This window comes from Clarias gariepinus, chromosome 19, assembly GCF_024256425.1.
Source record: "Clarias gariepinus isolate MV-2021 ecotype Netherlands chromosome 19, CGAR_prim_01v2, whole genome shotgun sequence".
NCBI lineage: Eukaryota > Metazoa > Chordata > Actinopteri > Siluriformes > Clariidae > Clarias > Clarias gariepinus.
Genome location: NC_071118.1, coordinates 6,514,473 through 6,539,296, shown reverse-complemented (window position 1 = coordinate 6,539,296; position 24,824 = coordinate 6,514,473). Strand labels below are relative to the sequence as shown.

Below are 24,824 nucleotides of genomic sequence, written 5' to 3'. Positions count from 1 at the left end.
AATTAATTCAAACTAATTAAAACTGTTATTTACTGTCTACCCAAGAAAGTTGCTTTTTTTATCAGGGAAGACAAAAAGTCAGAGGGGTAACGCACGGAGGAAGTTACGTTAACGCTTGTGACTTTGCAGTGTGTTCCAAATGTTGGAATTTTGTCGGTGGAAGTTCCATTCACTGACATTCCCTGCAGGCGGAGCAGGGAGTATAGAATGTCTTTGGAATGTGGGAGGAAACCAGACCACCTGGAGGAAGCCTACAGTACCAAACACTGGGCATGCAAACTCCTTGCATAACCATGATAGTCAAATTACATATATTTGTAAAAAGAATGGGTTTTATCTTAAAAGATACTCTCTGTTTTTGCGATCTGCAAAACACCAATCAGTGTTGTCACCCTGTGCAGATGTTTATGGACATTGAAAACTGTTAATAGCTTAACCGCTCTCCATGGCTGTGATGGAGTACAGAAGTATGGTGGCCAAAATTATAAAGACTACATATGCCATATTTTATATATTTTTGATCTTAGCTCATGTTTGTCAGACAGTAAGTTGGTTACTATAGTTGCATTGCCACAAAAATATGAAGTGCGAAGTTGCACAGCAAAGGTGCTCTGCTTTCCTCCTTTATCCAAAGTGACTTATAAAAAGGCTCGACCCTACCAAGAAAAGAACCACGATCCTTGGCTGAGAAGGAGATGACATGAACCACTCCACCACATGTACTGCTACTACTGTATTTTTTATAATAATAATAATAATAATAATAATAATAATAATAATAATAATCCTTTTTATTAATTTATTTTTAGGCATATTTAAAAGCCAAAGCTGATTGAAGTGCTGTACAGCTGAGAGGAATTAAAAAAGAAAAGCATTTAAAAAATACACAGCATACAACATAGCAGGACACTTAACAATATAATACAAGACAAAGAGAAATAAAACAAAAACATACATCAGTCTCTTAATTGGGTCGAATATGTAATATGAAAACACTAAATATTAGATACACTCATAATCCAAAAGGAAGTGATGGGTCTAAAGGCAAGATTAATATTAGATAAAGAATCACTAATGGTTGGTTGGAGCCAAACCATGTAGTGCCCTAAAAACAAAGTGTAGCATTTTAAAATTGATCCTGTACTTTACCAGCCAATGAACAGATGTCAAGGCTGTTGAATTTCCAGTCCAAGAACAAACAAAGTCATTTGTAAAGTATCTTCACCTTGTGCTATGTTGCAACAGCTTAATATTTGATGATCTACCATGTAAATTTCATTGTTTGTGGAAAATATGCATTTATCAGTCATGCATACAGTATGTTATTCAAGCAAAATGCCCTCCTGAAAAATACAGGGGTGTCTCTGAAAAATATGGTGTTTTAATTGCAGCATATGTTGCTCCAAAAAGAAACACTGCTGCAACACATACTACAACTGGTGTTTGCTTCTGGACCTGGTGCTGGCTTTCCTTTTTGATCCAGGGAACACAACAGCTGTTGACTCCTGAAAAGAGGACTTATCAGACTATAAAACATGTTTTCAGTGTGCCACTGTCAGATCATACAGAGCCCAGGAAAGTCTTTGACATCTCCTGACAGTATTGATGTTTGACTTTATAAGCATTAAGTTACATTGGTAAATGCAGCGAAAAATTGTGTTAATAAACAAAGATGTACCCAAGCCTACATCATGATACATTTAGGCATTTGGCAGACACTCTTATCCAGAGCAACTTACATTTTTATCTCATTATACACCTGAGCAGTTGAGGGTTAAGGGTGGTTGTGGGGTTTGAACCTGGGATCTTCCAAAACGTAGTCCAATGCCTTATAACCACTGAGCTACCCCTGGCCTATAATACCCACTACAGAAGCGTGATGGTTTTTAAGACGGTGATGTCTGAGGGATCAGAGATCACACAGTTTCAGAAGGGCTTTTCTTTGAATTTATTGATTGGTGAGCCTCACCCCATCCTTGCTTTAGAAGCTTTTCTTTAAAACTCCTTGTATAATATAATATAAGTGTTTTCAATATAGTACTAGGTGAAGAGACATTATACTTGTCCCAATTTTTATTTATTTATTTTTAGTAAAAAAAGAGTTCTATCACTTAACCTTGCTCGAGCATTGTGAATGTGTTGCAGATGGTGAAGTGAAGACTGACAAACTCTCTTACACTGGGAATTGCAATAGTTAAGGTGAAAGATAAAACCTTTCCAATTATGAGTGGACAGACACTTATCAAAAAAAATATGAACTCAAAAGACCTATGTTGTCCTCTCCAGGTTACTGTAAATGATGCAGGAAAAGACTATTGTAAGCCAAAACTAACACTATTTAGTTACAGTTTTACAGGGATCAATGACCAACAACTCAGGGAATGTATAAATTGATCAGTAGCAGCATTTACCTGTCAAGTTACAAAAAAAACCAAAAAAACAGTGACACTGAAGAAATTAGCATTTAAATATTCCATTTCAAATATGTTTGTAAATGCATTTCACAGTCTTTTGACTTAAAGCAAACATGCAAAAAATATTCTTCATCAGTTTTCAATAGTTCTTACTTAATATGTAAAAATAAATAAATAAATAAATAATAATAATAATAAAAAAATCAACATAAACATAAACATAAACATAATAATAATAATAATAATAATAATAATAATTCTCACAACCATATTTAATAGAGAAAGTATCAGTAACAGCTGACTACAAAACTTTGTGGACATAGGAAAACCCACTTGTTCCTGAAACTAAGCGGAAAAATATTTCAGTTTGCTAAGGAGCAAAAAGACTGAACTTTGGAGAAATTAATAAAGGTCATGTGTCCTGATGAGTCCTGACTGAACCTATTCCAGAGCGATAGGCACCTTAGGGTAAGAAGGGAAGCACATGAAGCGATGCCCCCATCATGCATCGTGCCCACTGTACAAGCCTCTGCAGTTGTTTCAGTTGGTCAGGTCTAGGCTCAGCAACATTATGTGGCAAAAAAAAAGGAAGTCAGCTGATGACCTTAATGTACTGACTGACCATTTTATTTTATTTATAAAATCTATCAATTTTCTTTTCCCTGATGGAAATGCCAACCAGGATCGTATTGCCAACAATAATTAGGTTCAAACTGTAAAAGAGTGCATTTGTTTAAATTTGGCAGTGCATATTATAATATTTATTTCAATACAGTACAGTCAATTGTAGTTTTGTTCATTCATTATTATTTTTTTAAATGCTCAGGAGAGTCAGTGCCTATTCCAGGAACAATGAGTATGAAGTGGGATACACCCAGGAAGTGATGGCAGTCCATCAGAAGGCACAATGTACACACATTAACACATTGATTGAAGGTGAAAACACTAACATTTGTCTGATTTACGAGACAAAAATAAAATAAAGAATATTTTTAGTTTCAATACAGTTTATAAAATATTTAGTTTGTGGTTTAAGAGTCACTCACACTTAATTTATACCAGATGAAGTCTAAATGTCTCACTGTCTCAATATGTTCTCAAAATTAGTTACAAAAAAGTTTTTTTCAATTAGGCACCCACTCACCCTAAGGTCTAATCCCAAAATGGATTCTTTGAAATAAGCATCGGGCTATCTGCTTTGTAGTGACAGACAGATGAAGATGAAGTATCAACCAATCATTTATTAATCTAGTGTTAAAATCCCATCCAGGCCATGCTCTTTTAATATTCTTTTTTTTTTTCATGAAAAAGGTATTAGAAAGATAGTTAGTTTAAGATAGTTAATCCAAAAGGCAGGGAATGTTACTTTCAGATAAGTGTCTGATAATTCTTTTTCTTCCTTTACCTTGTAACAAAGTAATGATTGAAAATATTTATGATAATTAAGACAAAAAAAACACTATTTGAATAAACTACTGCAAAATATAAAATCATGAGATCAAATCATGGGTGAAACACTATGTGTTATCTATCAATTCAATCTGGAGGGCATCATCATTAATCAAAGTACAGTATTGGTCAGATTCTTTGGAGATTTAAAATACTGTATAGAGTCAAATGAGATAATGACAATAATAATATACTTAATGATAGATTTACCCACATGTAATTATAACTTATTTTTGTGTAACCATCTTTGCAGCTGTATTCTATGGTTTCTGATGTTTTGCTGTATAGATTTTAAGTCTGAATCAAGCTGCGTGATAAATGCTTGGTGGGTTTCCTCCAGGTCCTTTAGTTTCTGGTTTATATATATATATATATATATATATATATATATATATATATATATATATATATATATATATATGGCGCTAGAATATATTGGCACCCTATCCAAGGTGTAGTCCCCTGGGATCAGGTCCAACCATCCCTATCCACCCACACACATGTGACCCTGTTTACATGATAGGTATAGATGACACATGACCCTGTTTACTGGATAAAGAGATATAGACGATGGGTGAGTGAATAGTGGCTTACAGGAATAATGCAACTGATCAGTAAAGGACAAGTACAGTATTTCAGGAGCAGTTTAAGAGAAAAATTTGGAAATATTGCAAAAGGGATGGTGTATGGTGGATTATGAATGGGTGGGGCAGGATTTGCATTGCTGGTGGCCTTGTGGGTGTTTAAATCATTCTATAAATATAAAATTTTGAATAGTGCTCTTTACATTTTCCACCTAGCTTTAAACCCATCAGACCCTGTATGAACTGTCCCATGTGTTTAATAAGGGAATATCACAATGTATACAGGGGTCAGAAACCTGTATTTCAGTAACCAAACCAAGCAGGAGTGGGTCTCCCAAAACATTTGTAATGTAAAGTTATTTATTATCTTATTTGGTAAAATGTTCTTTAATTAACAAGCATTTCTTTAATTAACAAGCAATTTCTGAACCTCTTCATAATCAATTTATCTACCGTTTTGTATTATGTAGCTTTTGTAATACCTTTGGTCATTGTGTTCTACACTAAAAAAACAGATACTGAATTTCTATAATGTGTACACATGGGTAGTTGCATTTTCCACTTAGTCCAGTTATTGATCTGGATTATTTTAAAAAATTCACTAGTTTTATGACACTTATTTTTTTACTACATTTTTAAAAACTATTTCTAATAATTGGTTGTTAAACAAAGTGACACTAATAAACCTTTAAAAATGTATTGTTATACTGTCTATAATGTTGTAAAGTACAGTATATTGATCTGTAAAGGCATTAAGTAGCTGTTAGAGAACCAACATGTTTACAGAAAATGTAAATGGCCATCCACTGAATCTTTATAAAAAATGTAGAGGTGTATCTATGTCCTCATTACCCAAATAGTCTTGAAGAAAGTCTCGCACTTTTGGATCAAAAAGGTCTACATGGAAGTCTCTGGTATCTATACGATCCCCTCCAGTAACACACGTGTTCTCCAGACCCCAGCTGATGACTCCAACCTGAGCATGATGAATAAATATCAGTATTATATATGTATAAATGTATAAATGTAATGTATTGTTGTATTTAGGTTGCGCTCAATTATAACATTTTTGCAACTTGTTATATTGCTATTGTTAAAGCCATTCGTATGTAGACACTTAAATAATAAGCTAGGTCAAGCATAGGTTTGAAGAGAACTTTAACTCTGACCTGGATCAAACGATTTTTTTCCACAAATGTAGCTCCACCACCATCACCTGGTAAAAAATATCACTTAAGTAACTTGTGAAGTCAGTAAATAAAAAAAATAATCTAGTTAATTACAGACATAGACTTATGTAACAATTAAATTTTTAGATTTTAAAACTGTGAATTCTTATCAGAAGATTAAAGATATATTACATCCATATAAAAAAGATTGATTAAGTTTAAGATAAACATGAAGAATGATCTGTTTCGCACACCAATATATTACAAGCCTACATTTCATCTGGGTCTTGTACAGTAAGTTGAACCTGTGTTGTGTGCTTAGAAAAGATTATGGCATATTACCGCTGCAAGTAACATCATCTATGTAGTTTTGTGAAGCTCAGCCAGTGCATAAAAAGTTGTCTGTAATCATCTTCTTTGATTTTTCTGCATTGATTTTCAAGATTTTTTCAGCCTGGAATAAACATTCATCTCTCTATAGAAAGGAACAACAACTTACTGCAGTGACATGTAAAAGACTTACGTATTAGTGCCAAACTTTAAACTCTAATTAGCTTGTAAACAGTAGCCAAAATGTGGATACGCCAACAGTAGCCCCAAGACCCCACATTCAAACCCCACACATTTCATACATTTCTTCAGCAGGTTAATCAATTAGGATGCCCACTTCATTTTCATAATAGGGAGTTTTTAAATAATTGTGAAGACCATTCTGATACTTTCACTTTTTTGTTGTTGCGACATTTTGTTATAACTTTAGAGAAATGCTTGACATAATGTTTTTTACAAAAAAATTGACCTTTTATTGGATAAACAAAAAACTGTCTTGCTAAAAAGAAACATCTGCTCAAATGAAATGTGTAAGACCGTACAAAACAAAAATATACTGTATTTTGAGCCTTACTGTACAGTAAGTGTCAGTACACTTTGTGTTGATTGTAGAAATGTTGTGCAAAATATCATGCATTTTATACATTTTCAACAACAAACCCCTCTAGATTATTTATATTATATGAGAATTGTTCAACCATTAAAAAAAAAAAAAAAAAAAATCATCAATAACAGCAACAGCCAGAGTGACAATGTGATTCAGTACTGTAAATGTTGTAATCACCTTAATATAGAATCTATAGGCTCAGCCACATTACCAAATATCTTCAGTTAAAAAAAAACTCTTAATATGTAAATATTACAGAACATCATGTGTATTCCCAACATAGGGTATTATATATTTACCTGAGGCCCCTGTCTGATTTGGACATCTTGTTTTGGTTTTTTTCCTCTCTTTTCTAAATGATGTGTTATGAAATGTGCCTTCACAAGATCACTGTTCAACAGCACTTCCCCTGTAAAAGAACAAAATGGAAAATACAATTAATCTGCATTAGTCTAAAGCAATGTAGTTAACTGTAACAATCCCTGTTTACATAAACATGAAAAATTTTTTCCCAATACTTCATTATATAGAGGTTGTATATATTTCATTATTATACATTGTGTCAGTCTCTAAATGTATAACATATACGATGTACAATAGCTAGAAAACATTGTGTTGCATTAATAGATTAAAGGGTTTTTAACTCACTATGTTTTGCACATGTTGCATCTCTGGCAGACAGTTGTAGAGCTCTATTCGTCTCCTGAGTGCAGGGAATACAAATAGGTCTAAAACACAAAGAATAATGAGTTATGACAACTTAAAAAGTCACAGCTGATAAAATGCTTTTTTTTTACCTTTATTAGTAAAATTGCATCATAATCTTTCATATAAGTCTTTGTCATAAGATCTTATAAGTTTGTATTTATTTCTTATCTTCAAGGAGTCAAAGTAGATTTGCTTTTGCTTGATAAGATGTTGGATTAGCATGAATTACTCACCTGATGTCTGGACTGACTTGCACACTTTTCTTTAACTGTATAAGAGCCACATCATATTCATAAAACTCTGTTATATTCTCTGCTGCCTTCTTTTTAATATTGTAGTCGGGATGAAGAAGGAACCTCTCCACCTCTAATTTTCCTATATCTAATAATAATAATAAGAAGAAGAAGAAGAAGAAGAAGAAAAACATTAAAAGGATATCTATATTTATCTTTTTTTGTTGAAAAATGCTTTATTCATCCCAGCCAGGAAAAACTCTCGATATGGTATAATTTCTACACTTTCTACCGTGTATAATTTTGACAGCTATAAGCATCATGCATCTTGTCTCAACCACAAGGGAAGTTAGTATTAAAGTCAAGTCACCCCAATTGTGAAAATTAAGAAAATCATATTTAAAAGCTCTATTCGGTCTGTGGTGCAGGAACATCACAGACATGTTCTATTTATGGTTACTAAAACTTGAGGTATCTATTGTTTTAGGCAAATGAGCCTGATATGCCAAAATTTAGTTGCACTGTTGGGTAACAGGTTTTCCCAGACCACCATACATACAAGTGTGTGCTGTAAATGCATATGATACCTCTATAATCAGGTGTTGCAAGTAGTATTTTGTCAGGACTATCATCAAACCTGAAGCAATGGGCAGCAGTTAGAATAAACCTGGGAGTGACCAGTGATCCTATACAGTTTGCTGTGCCACGCTCATGCTGATACATGGAGGAAAATAGTAACAATACTTAAGTTTTCTGCAACAAAATCATTATGAAAGAATAGCTACCAATATATAAAAGGCAGCAAACCATTTGTGCTAAAAAAAAAAAAAAGAAATTGTGAAAATGAGGAGTCTTACAGGTATAGATATCTTAATCAGCCAGGGGTATGTGTAACGATAGGTTGATCTAAGATCAGGATCATAGTAGTCTTTGTAGAGTCCACACAGAGACACACTAGTGCTCTCATCTACGGAAGAAACACATACTATAGTAAAATACACGAGAACACATGCACACAAAACACAACAGAATATAAAAACTTTTGAATCAATTCACAGCTAGTGAGGTGATGAAAACAAAAACAAAACCATAATCAATAATTAAAACAGTAAATACCAATCATTTCATCTAAGGTCTCTCCAACCACTACCATGTCTCTAAGTATAAAAAAAAAAAATACTTTTTATGATAACACATATACAATCATTAAAATACCAATCATTTCATCTAAAGTTTTTCCAACTGCCTCCATGTCTTGCAGCATGAAAAAATACTTCTCGTGGGTGTCTCTTTTTGTCACCCACTGGTCAATTTCCTCTTTCTCAACATCCTCACCCACTCCAAGTGCATAAAGATCTGGAAAATAACCGTGTGTGCATTAGAATATGTGTATAGAACAATTTTTTTTTTTTTAACAGAGGTTATTTACAGAATTGTTACAGCAAAAAGGAAAATCAGTGATGACAGCACTGCATCGATTTGTAATGTACATGTCTTCACTGTTAGTATGAATGAACCCCAAGATACATTTATGTTTTGCTCACCAAGATATTTGTCCCGGTTTTCATCTCCATTGTAAACTGTTTGCTTGATTTCTTCAACAATATATTTGGGGTTTCCTCCCATATTAAAAATACCTGTAGACATTGTGAAATAATGACATTAATGATCATCATTATCATCATCATCAATATAATCATTATCATATTGACTGTGAAAAGGAAAAAATTATAGAATTTTGTTAAAAAAATTGATTAATACCATCAGTGAACATGATTATAACATGATGTGTCTCATCAAAGTCTGTCTTATTAACAAACTTCTGGAAACTGATGCTGTCTCGTATAGATTCATAAGCTTGGTGAATGTTGGTTCCTGACCTCGATCCTTTATCTGTCAATTTTTTACAAACAACATTTAAAATCAGACTTTTCCAGTACATATTTTCAGAATAAATATTAAAAATATTACCTAAATGGATTTTATTTGGTTATGTATATAACTTAAATATAACTCCACATAATATAATTATATAACTATAAATCAGATATTTTGGTGATATTTGTCTATGGGCTGTCATGAAACAGCGTATAGGCTAATTCTTAACATGTCACATACTATTTATGTCTGTTAAGAACAATTGATAAAAAAAATGTATGATCTACTACACACAAAAAGTAAATTGAATCATTAAAATGATGTAAAAACAGAGGTGGAAAGAAATGAATTACGTTTACTCATGTTACTGTAATTGGGTAGTTTTTTGTACTTCTTTTAAATAGGTTTTTAAAATCTGTAATTTTATTTTTACTTAAGTTTATATTGTTTGAAGTATAGTGAAACCTCGGATTGTGAGTAAGGCAGTTTGCAAGTGTTCCGCAGGATGAGCAAAGATTTTTATTACATTTTGACATGTACAGCGTGCATGTACAGCGTGCATGTAAAGCAAAAGCAAGTCTCATTAGAGAGGTTAAAGATCCATTTCCTTTCTCTGTTTCAGCCTGCTCTGTGTGTCTGTGTGTGCGCGCGCATTATTGTACCGCGCCTCACTCACACACACACACACACACACACACGCGCATCATTGTACCGCGCCTCACTCACACACACACGCACACACACACACACACGTGTGCGCGCGCATTATTGGACCGCGCCTCACTCACACACACACACACACACACACACACAGACACACAGACACACAAGCAGAACACTTCGCCTTCACAGACACAGACACACACACACACACTCTCTCTGTTCTACACAGGAACACTGCTCTGTCGCCATTCTTTTCAAAGGTAAAGTGCAGGTTAATTTGTTTGTTTTTTTACTTTACAGCAGAGATTCCGTTAGTGTGTCACTCAATCGAGTGTCATTAAATTGATTTCTTGTTTCTTTTTCCGATTAAACAGTGTTTTCGTAAGGGTGGAGGAAGGGTAACTGTGTAAGTCAAGAAGGGGGAGCTTACTTTAGACTCACAGACACACATACACAGCGCCTGCACGCACAAACGGAAACACTTATCTGTCTGGATTTATTTTTACTTTTTTTTGAAAGGTAAAGTGCATGTTAATTTGTTTTATTTTTACTTTAGATTTTGTGTTAATTATTTTTATGTATTAATTTTTTGGGGCTGTGCAATGAATAATTATTATTTCTTATGGGAAAATTTAATTTGGATTTGGAGAACAAATGTGCTAAATTCACAAGACCGAAATGCCATAAAATTTTCGGAAAGCAAACCCCTGGCCATTGTTACGACCCGCAAGATGTTGGTCACTGCATTATTTTTAAAAAAGCAAAGACAGTTTAATATTATGAGGGCTTAAATCAAACTTCATTTATGCACACACACATGAAACACTTGCATATACACACACACATCTCGGATACCTGTCACTGCTGCTGTGGAAATTTCACGATACAGACATTAAATATATAAAATATTTATGAAACAAAAACTGATACCATTATATATATATATACACACACACACTATATATATATATATATATATATATATACACTGTATACATATATATAATCAAATTAATCAAATTATTTATTCATAAGTTATAAACATTTAATACATTTTGTATATATATTAACTTAATTTACAAAATGTATTTTTTTTATTTATTTTTTTACAGATTACTAGTCTATATAAGGATTATACAAAGAATTTCTTGATGTAATTAACATGTAAATTATTCCAGTATATGATGAAGTCCTCGATAATAATTATATAAATCCTTTTTTAAACTCGCTTTAGCGATACACAATGACTGATTGGAAATGTCTCACTCCTTTTTCTGCTGAAGTGAAGATCCGTTGTTCACTCTTTCCCTACTCCGTTACAGTTGGCTTTAAACTGAACATTTTCACTCCCTGCTGTTTGTAATCACACTTAACATGGCTGACCACCCTGTGTAGTGCACTTCGCAGGGTACTTCAGGTCAGAACGCACTTTGAGTATCATGGACTGTGTGTACGGCCGCCTCATAGGTGTGTGTGTGTGCACAGAGAGTTTGTGTGTGTTTGTGCACGCGTCTCATAGGTGTGTCTGCGCGCATTTCATATATAGTTGTTTAAGCTCTTAGTAATATATATGTGTGAGACTGTTTCATATATTTTTATGCAAGTGTTGCATGTGTGTGTGCATGAGAGAAGTTTGCCTCATAAAATACTCTATAAATAATTTACTAAACAAGCAACCCTAAACTGCCACACAAAGTTTAAGATCTGTTGATAGACTGGATTATAACAGACTACAGTGAACTAATTCTAAATTTATCAGCTATTTAATTAGATGATGCATTTGTTTGATAAATAATCCATTTAAATATAATTACTCAATAATAAATTCAAACTACTGTAATTAGAACTATTATATATTTCTTTGAGATGTAGGCTTTGATCAAATGTTAACTACATATATGAATTTTTTGTCTCTGGTAAAGTAAAAAGTAACGAATCTTAATGTCAAAACTTACCATTATAATTACAATTCTCCAGCATTATTAGAACTTCTTTTAACGTTTTAATACCAATTTTGTAATCAGCAATACTGACAACTTTTCTCACATCTGTGGCAAAAATTATGATTTCATAATTTGGAAAGACCTCATAATAGCTGATCTGTTGAATAATAGGAAATAAGTGACAGTCAGACCTTAACAAATTTCAATATTATCACATTACAAAATTCTTTAAAACATCAAATCGAAGCTGATAGATGATTTGAATAATAAGATCTGGACTTTTCAGTTTGCAGACTTTTTTCAAATTAAAACCGCAGCTAAAATATTATTGCCATAAACAATACTGTTTATTTTTTAATTCTATATAAGTATATCACAATTGGTAAAACCTACAGTTTTAGTTTGATTCTAATTTACCTTTGTTATAAGCTTCTTAATGACATCCTTTGATTTATTAAAATCTTCTTCTTCTATGCTGTTAGATGTATCTAGGGCAATATAGATGTTAAGTTTTCCTCCCTGTTCCAAACGAATTTTCTTTTCAGCTTGACCTGAAGTTTAAAAATAAACTGTCATTTAGTTCTCAGTATTTATCCAATTCATAAACAGTTACAGTCATATATGGATAGAAACTTGATACTTGTGACATCTTGCTGTACCTGATTCCTCATTAATGGTTAAAGTGGTCTTTAAAGAGCTGCTAAAAGCCTCTGCTACTTCTTCAGGAGTGTCATACGTGAAATCAGCTAAAACAAAGAAGAGAAAAAAGGGCATTTAAATATCAGATATTCAAACATCACCAAGCTGATATCAGGCAAAAAACATATGATTCCTCTATTACAGTATTAATATTTTGTAGAACTTTGGACCCTCTGGTGCCTGTGATACTATCAGGATGCTCACCATAACACTCCGGCTCTTTTCCTGACCATTCGCCATCCTTCTGACACACACGCACTTTGGAACCTATTAGTTTTAGATTCTTAGCACAGGTGTAGGTAACTTTGTCATCAATGTTGAAAACGTGACCTTCTCTGCTGGCACCAGATGGAGTGCCGGGGTCAGGGCAGTGATCAGCTGTGAGTTGGGTGAATAAATGAATGAATGAATGAATGAATGAATGAATACATACATACATGCACACATACATACTTAAACAGTTTGACAGGAAATCAAATCATTTTTCTCTGACATGCACGGTTGTCTATAATAAAACATTTCATTTGAAAGCCTCTATATAACCATCTGTAAAAGGTTTCAAGCAAACCGCAACAGCTAGCAGCCCTGTTTTTAAGCAAATCCTGATACAGTTGTTTCAGTGCAATTGTCTGTTTCACTTCTCCTCTTGCTGCTGCATTTGTAAGAAATAATGCACTTTAGGTTTTATTTTTTAAAGCAGAGAAATACAGTAACAACACATAAAAGATGCATGAGCAGTATGTGTACAAAAGACATGACAAAAACTAAAACTTGTAGAGGAAGCTATAGTGATGCTGTTAATTTTTTTTAAGCTTTGGGCCAGTGGTAGCTCACAGTACTAAGGTACAGAGTTACTGATCGGAAGGTCGACAGTTCGAGCCCCAGCTCCACCAGGTTGCCATTGTCGCGCCCTTGAGCAAGGCCCTCCACCCAACCTGCTTCAGGGCGCTGTATCCTGGCTGACGCTGCGCTCTGACCCCAGTTACACTGGGATATGTGCGGACCGATTTCAATAAAACAAATCCTATATGTTACTTCAAGCTCAGCCAAATACACCTGTAAAAACCTCATTAAAATTAATTCAGTAGTTTTTAAATGATGTGTGCAAAAACAAATAGACAGACAGACAGACAAACCAGAACAATAGTAAAATGTATATTATAATTTAATAAGTAAAAAAAAGGTAAAATAATGGTGAAGCTCCTTACTTACTGTTATGACTACAGATTGGTGTGCCACCGCTCCACTTCCCATTGGCCTGACACACACGGGTGGCAGATCCTCGAAATGTGTAACCAGAATAACACCTATAGGTGGTTGTGTCATTCACATAGTACAAGTGTTTATTGGGATGCACGGCACCATTCTCCAGAACTTTCGGATTAGGACATGTCACCTCTAAAACGGTCAGGAAAATACAGATATAATCCACATTCCTTGAAAGTGACAGTGGGCTGTACACTCTAAAAACTAACTCAGAGGACCTTTTACCACTACTTGATTTAATACATGGATGCAAGTTAAACATTCTAATTCATTGATTTAGATGAACTTTCTAAGTTGCAAACTTTATTTTTATAAGTTGTGATCAAATAATAATGCTGGTAATTATATTAACTTAATTTTGCATGTAATTTAAACTCAAATTTAATTGTTAATGGGTTGAAAACAAACTTTAAGTTGTCTTAACTTTAAAAAGTTGGCATAATAAGTTAATTCTTTTAAGTTATATTCTACCCCCTATGCCTGGACGTGTTCCAGTGGTAAGATTGTGTGTTAGCAGACTTATAGGCTAACCAAACTCAATATAAACAAAATTTCATGGTGAGTAACACTTCAATTTACATCTAATAGTTCTACTAAAGTAATGAATTTGCACTTGTTTCATTGAGATATCTGCTCAGCAAGAGAGCTGATCGGAAAACATTATTCAAGTTTTGCTAATTTGACCATTTGACTGTACGCTACATAATGTTAACTAATTTCAGTCACAGCCACAGTTTCTAAAAGTCTTTTGTTCATTCACATAGATGGCTGTGTGCTTCCACTGTAGGCAAATTGTAGTAGCAAAGAAGTAAAAGCAGAGTGTTACTTTTATTTTAGTTTGCTTGTATTTTAGTTACTTTTGTAATACAATTCAAAGTTAATATTTGTCTGGGTTTTGTGGTATTTTCCATAACATTAAAGGGTATGCAAAATGTTGGCATTGTGATTCTGACAGTATCACTCAGGTGTATGTGTCCAGCTGAAATTAATATTTTGCATTAATAGTTATTCAATAGATATTATTAATCTAATTAGATTAGTGTGTTGTTAAGTTTGTCAATATTGTTTTAAAAAATGGGCTGTGAGTGCAAACTGTAAATTTATCTCTCTCATTGGAAATGACTGGTGTCATTCAGAGGTTAGGCTCTTGGAATGTTCTATGACATGCTACTTGGCTTTTGACTGTTATATGTATAGAGATTTGCCTAACTTTTTTGTGATAGCATAATTTATTATGCTTAGTTATTCTTAATGAGGACCAGTTGAATTTTGAGTTTTTTATTTGCATTTTGTGCAAGATTTATATATAATTTGTTCACATACTCAACTGCAGTTGAAAATAAAAGCTAATTGCACAAAAATAATGGTTGAACTAATGTCTTTTTTTTAATCTACTACATTAACAAAAACCAAAAAAGCTTACATAAAAAGAAACCTGAAAAAAAAAATCTATTTGGAGTCACTTAATTTTTTAAATGGTTGCTATTTGAAATTTTGTATAAATTATTATAGTAATTAAACAACATATAAAATTGCTTTAAAACAATATGGTAAAGCCATTTGGAGCAACATAATTTATACGAGTTATCAACTTAAAAACTTGCCTTTTGTCTAACAGTTAATAAGTAAGGGGTAATTAAAATAATCTTTGACTAAAGAGGAAAAGCTAATTCCCCCAACGCAAAAAAGCTTGTTAGTTCAAAATAATTTCAAATGAAGTTGTCATAACGCAAAAAGACTAATGCAAAACGTTGCGTTAATTTTTTTTGTTAAGTCTAAACATTTCTTTTTAGAGTGTAGTTAGTTTATTACTTACTGTTGCACACTGGATGTTTTTGGTTGAGTTTGGGATACCACTGGCCTCTGACACATTCACGCTTTTTTATAGGATATGGATAATACCCCTCTGGGCAGATGTACCTTAAAGTGATAATATTACTTGACCTTTTGAGTGTGAAATTGCCTCCAGTAATACCCAGATTACTGTCAGGGCACTGGGATGGCACACCTATACAGAAACAAACAATTCATATGTATTATGTGATCAGAAAGTACCATATAAAAATAGTTTAGCTACACTTGTACAAAATTGCTTTAGTTTGATTAATAGGGATAGCTTAGAAGACATTGCACTACAGATCAGAAGGTCCCAGTTTCAGACCCAAGCACCACCAAGTTGCCACTGTTGGCCCTTGAGCAAGGCCCTTAACCCTTAACTGCTCAAATGTGCAATGGGATAAAAAGAAAGTCACTCTGAAAAAATTGTAGAAATGCAAATATAACTCAAAGTAAACAACAAAGTAAATGTAAAAAAAGAGCTTTTGTTTTGTTTAATGTTCATAGCTATATCAATAAAGAACTTTTGAAACAACATCTTGCCTCTGCAAATTATGCCACGCAAACGCCGTCCAAGAGTTCATGACACGCACACACACAAACATACACACCCCCACATATTGTACAATGCCAAAGTGTTTAAGGCTTTACCTTTTCCTGTTTACTGTAATCATTTTTTTTGCTATTAAGGTCTAGTTGACAAGCACTTGCATTTTCCCATATGTACAGTAATTGTCAAAATTTGTTTACCAGAATGATTGCACCTATTTTTTAAGGATTTGCTCTTTTAGTGTAAATAAGTTAAAACTATTTAAAATGTATTTGTGAATGCTATGCATTTGCTTAAGTTATTTCCTGAACTAAAAATGAAATATAAATATGAAAACACTCAGATTGTAAAGACAAAGTCAATAATCTTACCATTTAGAAGGGAGCACTGACTTAAAATCACAAAAAACAATAAACTCTGAAAAAGCACAGACTGCATGTTGTCTTTTTAGCCTTACTGAAAATGTGTTAAAAGAAATAAAAGACAACTAACGGGTGGGCTTATACTTATAAAATGTGGGCTAGAGGCATTACTTGGATGGGAAGAACTAATACCATTTGGTCACTGATTAACTTCAAGACAAATAAAGTGTTTTGTTGACCAACAGTGTATAAAGTGATTATCAGTCATGTATTGGAGAAAAATAATAATAGTAATAATAATAATAATAATAATAATGTGTACATGTAAGTGGAAAGTAATGTGAACATTTCTAAAACCATCAGAATCAAGCATTCAACAGTTATTGGTAAAACAGAATTCAAAGGTGGTGGTAATTTTTTTTTAAATAGATAATTATTTGTATGTCTAAAAAATAATATTGTTACTACACATTTTGTATATTTTTGGATCTATTTGCTATGAAAGGTCACATTTCCCCAAAATCTTTGCTTGGGGTTAAGCACCCCTAAAGTGGAAAGGTCTCATGTGCAGTGATGTCACAACAAATGTTCACTTTTGTAAAATCTTTAGCAGAGGTAGATTTTATAATTAAACCCTTTCTCTATTGTTGATCTATTTTAATATCAATCTCAACTAGTATGTAGGACTTGCCTAAGCCATGATAGTCAAATTACTTTTTGACACTATTTACTTTCTACTTTCTATTTTTTTTTTTAATGGGTTTCATCATAAAAGTCACTCTCTACTTTGTTTATTTTACTATATTAATCATGTGCTCTGTGACTTTTATTAAATAGCCTAAAAAGTATGATAAAAGTCGTGTGAAATTTGACATTTGTAAACCTCACAGATTTTATTTCAAACGAGTCAGAAGGTTGTTGCTATGTCACTAGGAGGAGAAGCAACTCTGATGTTTGTGTATTATTATTATTTTCACTTTTTTTTAAGCATATTTAAAAGCCAAAGCTGAGCAAAGCTAGAAGCATATTAAAAAACAAGCCTGGGCCTAAAATGGAACCTTGGGTTATTCCAAAAGCAACAAGAGCTAAAAAAGATGTAACATAATAATAATAATAATAATAATAATAATAATAATAATACAAATAATCTTTAAATGTGACAGATTGGGCGGCACGGCAGCTTAATGGTTAGCACAGTCACCTTTAGGATCCGGGTTCTTAGGTCTGTATGCATACTGTTCCTGTGTTTTATGGGTTTTTCTCTAACAGTGCAAAGCCACAAAAATTAGGCAATTTTGCTTCCCAAATTGCCTGGTGCGTGTGAGAGGTTGTGTATGTTCCTGTGCCCTGTGGATTGGCACCCATCCAGGGTGTACCCCGCCTTATGCCCTCAAGTCTCCTGGGATAAACTCCAGGCCGTTTGTGACCCTGTATACAGGATAAAGCGGTATAGTGAGTGACTAAGAATGTGACAGATGGCAGTTAAGACAGTTATAATTCGCGATTTAAAGACAACTGAGATTAATAATTATGCCAATCTTATACAATCTTATGCCAAAGCTACCATGCTATCATTACCTTCTGTTGACAAACATTATTCTACCGATAAACCATCAGTTATTTTCATGGTTATTTAGTTTATCCTATCTTTTATTATCTTTTTTATTATAATATATTATTTTATCCTATCTTTTCTTATCTCATGGTTATTCGTGTTTTTTTTAATTACTCTACATGTCTGCTTTATTGAGGTAGCTCCCAGCATGTAAAACAAAACATTGAGTCTTTCTCTTGGTCATGGCACATCCAAGAAAACTTTTAAGGCCAACCTTAAGGGGATCTAAAGTCCTCAGCTGGAGGGAAACATCTGACACATTTCGTGACACAGGGTGACGTAGCTTCCTGTTTTTGTATCGTTGCCGCGAAAGTTTGCGTTTGCGTTTGTGTTAGCGTTTAAATTACATACTTTTTTCACTTATACAATAATAATATTAATAGCAACTAGTTTTTACATCTCATACTATTTGGCTTCGCCTTTTTCTGCGCTTTTTGGAGAACGCGCGAGTTTCTTCTTCTAAGAACAACAAATGGAATTCAGCTCCAAACAACTAAAACTCCGACTCAGAGTACGTTATCATGTCTAATATTCAGCTCGTTCAGTGTGTAGAGTGCAGGATGTTTAGACATTCTTCCTCCGTCGTTAGTAATAATTTTATTTGTGATAGGTGTGTATTAGTGAGCACTCTGACGGAGAAGATATCAGCGTTAGAGGAGCGCATCCAGACTTTAGAGAGGGTTAGAGAGTGTAAGAGCAGCGTTATTCCTGTAGCGGACAGTCTGGGTGCCGCAGGCGGGGATAACCAGCCCCCGACTCCGGCATTAGAGCCCTCACAGCGGGGCGAGTGGGTGACGACTCGGCGGCATACTCGTTCAGCCAAAGCTAACGCTAAGGCTAGCCCACCGGAGCACACCTCTTCTGCGCTTCACGTGTCCAACAGGTTTGCTCTCCTCAGTGATGTACCCGCTGAGAAACCTGAAAGAGCTCTGGTTATAGGAGACTCTATAATGAGGCACGTGAAATTAGCTAGACCTTTAGGGGCACCAGCGGCAGTGGTTAGGTGTATCCCGGTGTTCCGGGAAATTCAGTTTCCCTACGTTTCCCCGGTCGCGCGCAGATTCGAATCATGACGTCACACGCTACCAAACGCTGAGAAGGCGAACGAGGATTTTCCCAGGTTTTCTAACAGGATAACCTGTACAAAATAATCGAGTGTCTTTTCGCTTTTTTTGTATATTTGAAGATAATTCAGACGTTTTAAGCCGCTGCAAAAGGCTGGTTTGCTGGGCAAGTACTGACATCACGTCTACTTTTATTACACGTACATTAGCTGTGTGATGATAGATGTGATACTGATTAATTCTAAATATATTTAAGGTTATACTTTGTAATTTATTATACTCAAGGGTAGAGTGTCTACTCTTTTTTTACCCACTCAAACATCCAGTTATATGGTGTACAAACACACAGGTACAGCGATTATAGGACACCACACTTATAGTTATTCATCTTATTCACATCTATCTATATCTATCTATCTCAGCACCAACATATGATGGGGAAACATGATATCCTGAAATCCATGATATACTGTATGGATATTCATGATAAAACAGACATACATAATTGGCACAGCACTTATTATAATAGCATTTTTACATTAAATGATGTATCTGAATTGGTTATTTTTCTTTAATTTAAAATGTAAACATTTTCTTTAATTAAAAACTTAAAGTTTATTACAAATGTTAACTGGGTGAATTGATTTCCAGGAGTCTCTTGTTAAAAATAGTGTTTTTTAAAAAACATCATCTCACTGTATTACCTAAGCACACATGTCTCTAAGGCAATTTCAGACATCCCTGATACTTCCACAGCTAGTAGGGAGGGGGAAACCGATTTTCCTAATGATCAGGAAAATATGTTTCCCATACTTCAATTGAAAGACAGTGTTTTAAAAAAACATTCTGTGCATTGTGTTTCCTTTGCTCCAAGTATACATGTTTCTGAGGCAATTTCAGACATCCCTGATACTTCCACAGCCAGTAGGAATAGGGAAACAGATTTTCCTGATGCCCAGGAAAGTACATTTCCCATACTTCAATTGAAAAACAGTGTTTTTGAAAACATTTTGTGCATTGTGTTACCTGTGCCCCATGTATACATGTCTTTGAGGCAATTTCAGACATCCCTGATACTTCCACAGCTAGTAGGGAGGGAAAAACCGATTTTCCTGATGGTTAGGAAAATATGTTTCCCATACTTCAACTTAAAAGACAGTGTTTTTTAAACCATTTTGATCACTATTTTATCTTTGTGACAGGCATACATATCTCTGAGTCAGTTTCAGACATCCCTGATACTTCCAAAGCCAGTAGGAGGAGGGAAACAGATTTTCCTGATGCACAGGAAAATATGTTTCCCCCCTCCCCAATGGCTGTGAAAGTATCAGAGATATCTGAAATTGCCTCAGAGACATGTGTACATGCGGAAAAGATAACACAATGCACAGTTGATGTGATTTTGTTTATCTTTCAGATTGCCTGCAGTGCCTGCGACAGGTGGATTCACATGTTTTGAAGTGGAAACCCACGAACGGATGTGGACTTTTTTTGTGCGCAGTGTGAAGTTGTAAGACTGTTTTAACAGATTAGGACCCCCCAATTCCTTTGTAATTTATTTATTATTTGAATTTAAAATTTGTTTATTTAATTAAAAGTTTGCTTGTTTTCCTTTTTCTTTTTTTATTTATTTTTTTTACATTTTTTTAATGTTTAATTTCACAATCTGAAAGGTATATTTATGTTTAGCACACAGACCTGACCTTTGCATTTAAAAAAATAGCAGCTGACTGTTGGCAGTGTTGTGGTTGTTACTTAATTGCCTAATACCATTTACAAATGGTATCAAATTCAATTAACAAATAGTCAGTATTGTTCTTTATTGTATAAAATAAATCACAAATCAAAAAAACATTGAATTAGAAGGTGTGTCCATCCTTTTGACTGGTACTGTACATAAATACATACTGTGTGTGTGTGTGTGTGTGCGTGCGTGTTCAGTTCTTCTGTGTTACTTTGTCACATTCGCTTTTCTATTTTCAAGCAGAACCTGACATGCAAATATTATTTTAAAATATAAGACATGTGTGCCTGTAGCAAAGATTAAATATTGATCAGAATGTTTTTTTAAAAACACTTAAAAACACTTTTAAAAAATCAATTGAAGTATGGGAAACATATTTTCCTGGGCATCAGGAAAATCGGTTTCCCTCCTCCTACTGGCTTTGGAAGTATCATGGATGTCTGAAATTGTCTTAGAGACATGTATACATGGGGCACAGGTAACACAATGCACAAATTGTTTTCAAAAACACTGTCTTTCAATTGAAGTATGGGAAACATATTTTCCTGAGCATCAGGAAAATGGGTTTCCCTCCTCCTACTGGCTTTCGAAGTATCATGTATGTCTGAAATTACCTCAGAGACACGTGTGCCCATAGCAAAGATAAAATAGTGATCAGAATGGTTTTAAAAACACTGTCTTTTAAATTAAAGTATGGGAAACAAATTTTCCTGGGCATCAGGAAAATCTGTTTCCCTATTCCTACTGGCTGTGGAAGTATCAGGGATGTCTGAAATTGCCTCAGAGACATGTATACATGGGGCAAAGGAAACACAATGCACAGAATGTTTTTTAAAACACTGTCTTTCAATTGAAGTATGGGAAACATATTTTCCTGATCATCAGGAAAATCGGTTTCCCCCTCCCTACTAGCTGTGGAAGTATCAGGGATGTCTGAAATTGCCTCAAAGACATGTATACATGGGGCACAGGTAACACATTATGCACAAAATATTTAAAAAACACTGTCTTTTAATTTAGGTATGGGAAACATATTTTCCTGAGAATCAGAAAAATCGGTTTCCCTCCTCCTACTGGCTGTGGAAGTATCAGGGATGTCTGAAATTGCCTTAGAGACATGTGTGCTTAGGTAATACAGTGAGATGATGTTTTTTTTAAAAACACTATTTTTAACAAGAGACTCCTGGAAATCAATTCACCCAGTTAACATTTGTAATAAACTTCAAGTTTTTAATTAAAGAAAAATTTTAAATTTTAAATTAAAGAAAAATAACCAATTCAGATCCATCATTTAATGTAAAAATGCTATTACAATAAGTGCTGTGCCAATTATGTATGTCTGTTTTATCATGGATATCCATACAGTATATCTTGGATTTCAGGATATCATGTTTCCCCATCATATGTGGGTGCTGAGATAGATAGATAGATAGATAGATAGATAGATAGATAGATAGATAGATAGATAGATAGATAGATAGATGTGAATAAGATGAATAACTATAAGTGTGGTGTCCTATAATCGCTGTACCTGTGTGTTTGTACACCATATAACTGGATGTTTGAGTGGGTAAAAAAAGAGTAGACACTCTACCCTTGAGTATAATAAATTACAAAGTATAACCTTAAATATATTTAGAATTAATCAGGATCACATCTATCATCACACAGCTAATGTACGTGTAATAAAAGTAGACGTGATGTCAGTACTTGCCCAGCAAACCAGCCTTATGCAGCGGCTTAAAACGTCTGAATTATCTTCAAATATACAAAAAAAAGCGAAAAGACACTCGATTATTTTGTATAGGTTATCTGTTTAATTCAAAAAGTTCGTAAAAACACTTTAAAACGAGAGAAAACCTGTTAAAATCCTCGTTCGCCTTCTCAGCGTTTGGTAGCGTGTGACGTCATGATTCGAATCTGCGCGCGACCGGGGAAACGTAGGGAAACTGAATTTCCCGGAACACCGGGAGCCAGAGCACCGGACATAGCAGGTAATCTCAGGGCTCTAGGACAGCACAGGTTCTCAAAGATAGTAGTACATGCTGGAGCTAACGATATACGCCTTCGTCAGTCAGAGGTTAGTAAGAGTAACTTTATAGAGGTGTTTAAATTAGCGAAGGCGATGTCCGATGGAGTAGTATGCTCTGGTCCCATCCCAATGAGACGTGGTGACATAACTTACAGCAGGTTATGGTCGCTGAACCGCTAGATGTCCAGGTGGTGCTCCGAAAACAACGTGGGCTTTATTGATAATTGGAAGACCTTTGAGGGCAAAGCTGGCCTGTTAGGGCGGGACGGTGTCCATCCCACTCGGGAAGGTGCTGCTCTCATTTCCTGTAGTATAGCTCATAGTCTCAGAAGAGGCCTAGTTAATCGGTGACAATCCAGAGCCCAGGCCAGGGAGCAGACAGACAGGCTAAACCAACCGTCTGCTAGCTGCAAAGAGTCGTCACCCAGGGTTCACTGTATTGAGACTGTGTCTGTTCCCCGAGCTAAAATCAAATTTAGAAAGACTCAAAGTCTGTTTTAGTAATTTAATTAACATAAAGACCACAAACTTGGATCAGACTGAATGCGCAGCCGGTACCTCTGATCTGAAGCTAGGACTGTTAAATATTAGATCTCTCGCATCTAAAGCAGTTATAGTTAATGAAATTATCACAGATCAGAAATTTGATATACTCTGTTTAACAGAAACCTGGATTAAACAGGATGAGTATGTGGCTCTAAATGAAGCTAGTCCTCCTGGATACAGCTACATACACCAGCCTCGGTTAACTGGTAGAGGAGGAGGCGTCGCAGTTATTCACAATGATAATTTGACTATTGTACAAAAACACGGACACAAATTTAATTCATTTGAAATTCTTTATAGTAACATAAGTGTATTTAACTATATTAAGTCAGCTCAGTCGATCCCGCTAATTGTCATTTACAGACCTCCAGGGCCGTACTCTGAATTTCTTAGTGAATTTGCAGATTTCCTTTCAAACCTAGTCGTTTCTGTAGACAAAGTGTTAATTGCTGGAGATTTTAATATTCATTTTGAAAACCCAGAAGACCCTCTGAGAACAGCATTTATGTCCATACTGGACTCGGTAGGAGTAAATCAGTGTGTAGTAGGACCCACTCATAAAGCAGGTCACACTTTAGATTTAATAATATTATTCGGATTAAGTATAAGAAATTTATTCACAATTCCACTATCTGAAGTTATCTCAGATCACTATCTTGTCTCAATTCAAGTGTGTCACAGTAATAATGTACGCACAGCGCCGCGCTACCGTATGAAACGTACATTCACATCAACTACCAAACAGAGTTTTATCAGTAATCTCCCAGAGTTCCCAACTTCGATTAGATCACCGTCTGACCCCACAGAACTCGATCAGGCGACTGAATATTTGGAGTCAACATTTCGCTATACCTTAGATAATGTAGCTCCAGTTAAAAGAAAAATTATTAGAGATAAGAAACTTGCTCCCTGGTATAATGATCACACGCGCACTTTAAAACAGACCGCTCGGAAATTAGAACGTAAATGGCGTCAAACTAAATTACTAGTATTTCAAATAGCATGGAAGGAGAGCATCCTGAACTATAGAAAAGCTCTTAGTGTAGCTAGATCAACATATCTCTCCACTCTTATAGAAAATAATAAAAATAATCCCAGATTCTTATTTAATGCTGTAGCCAAATTAACCAGA

At 34.5% G+C, this 24,824-nt stretch overlaps 1 pseudogene; it reads right to left on the bottom strand.

Moving 5' to 3' along the window:
- Positions 1-4,814: 4,814 nt before the first annotated feature.
- LOC128507488 (complement factor B-like) lies at positions 4,815-16,828 on the bottom strand (annotated as a pseudogene).
- Between the last annotated feature and the right edge of the window lie 7,996 nt (positions 16,829-24,824).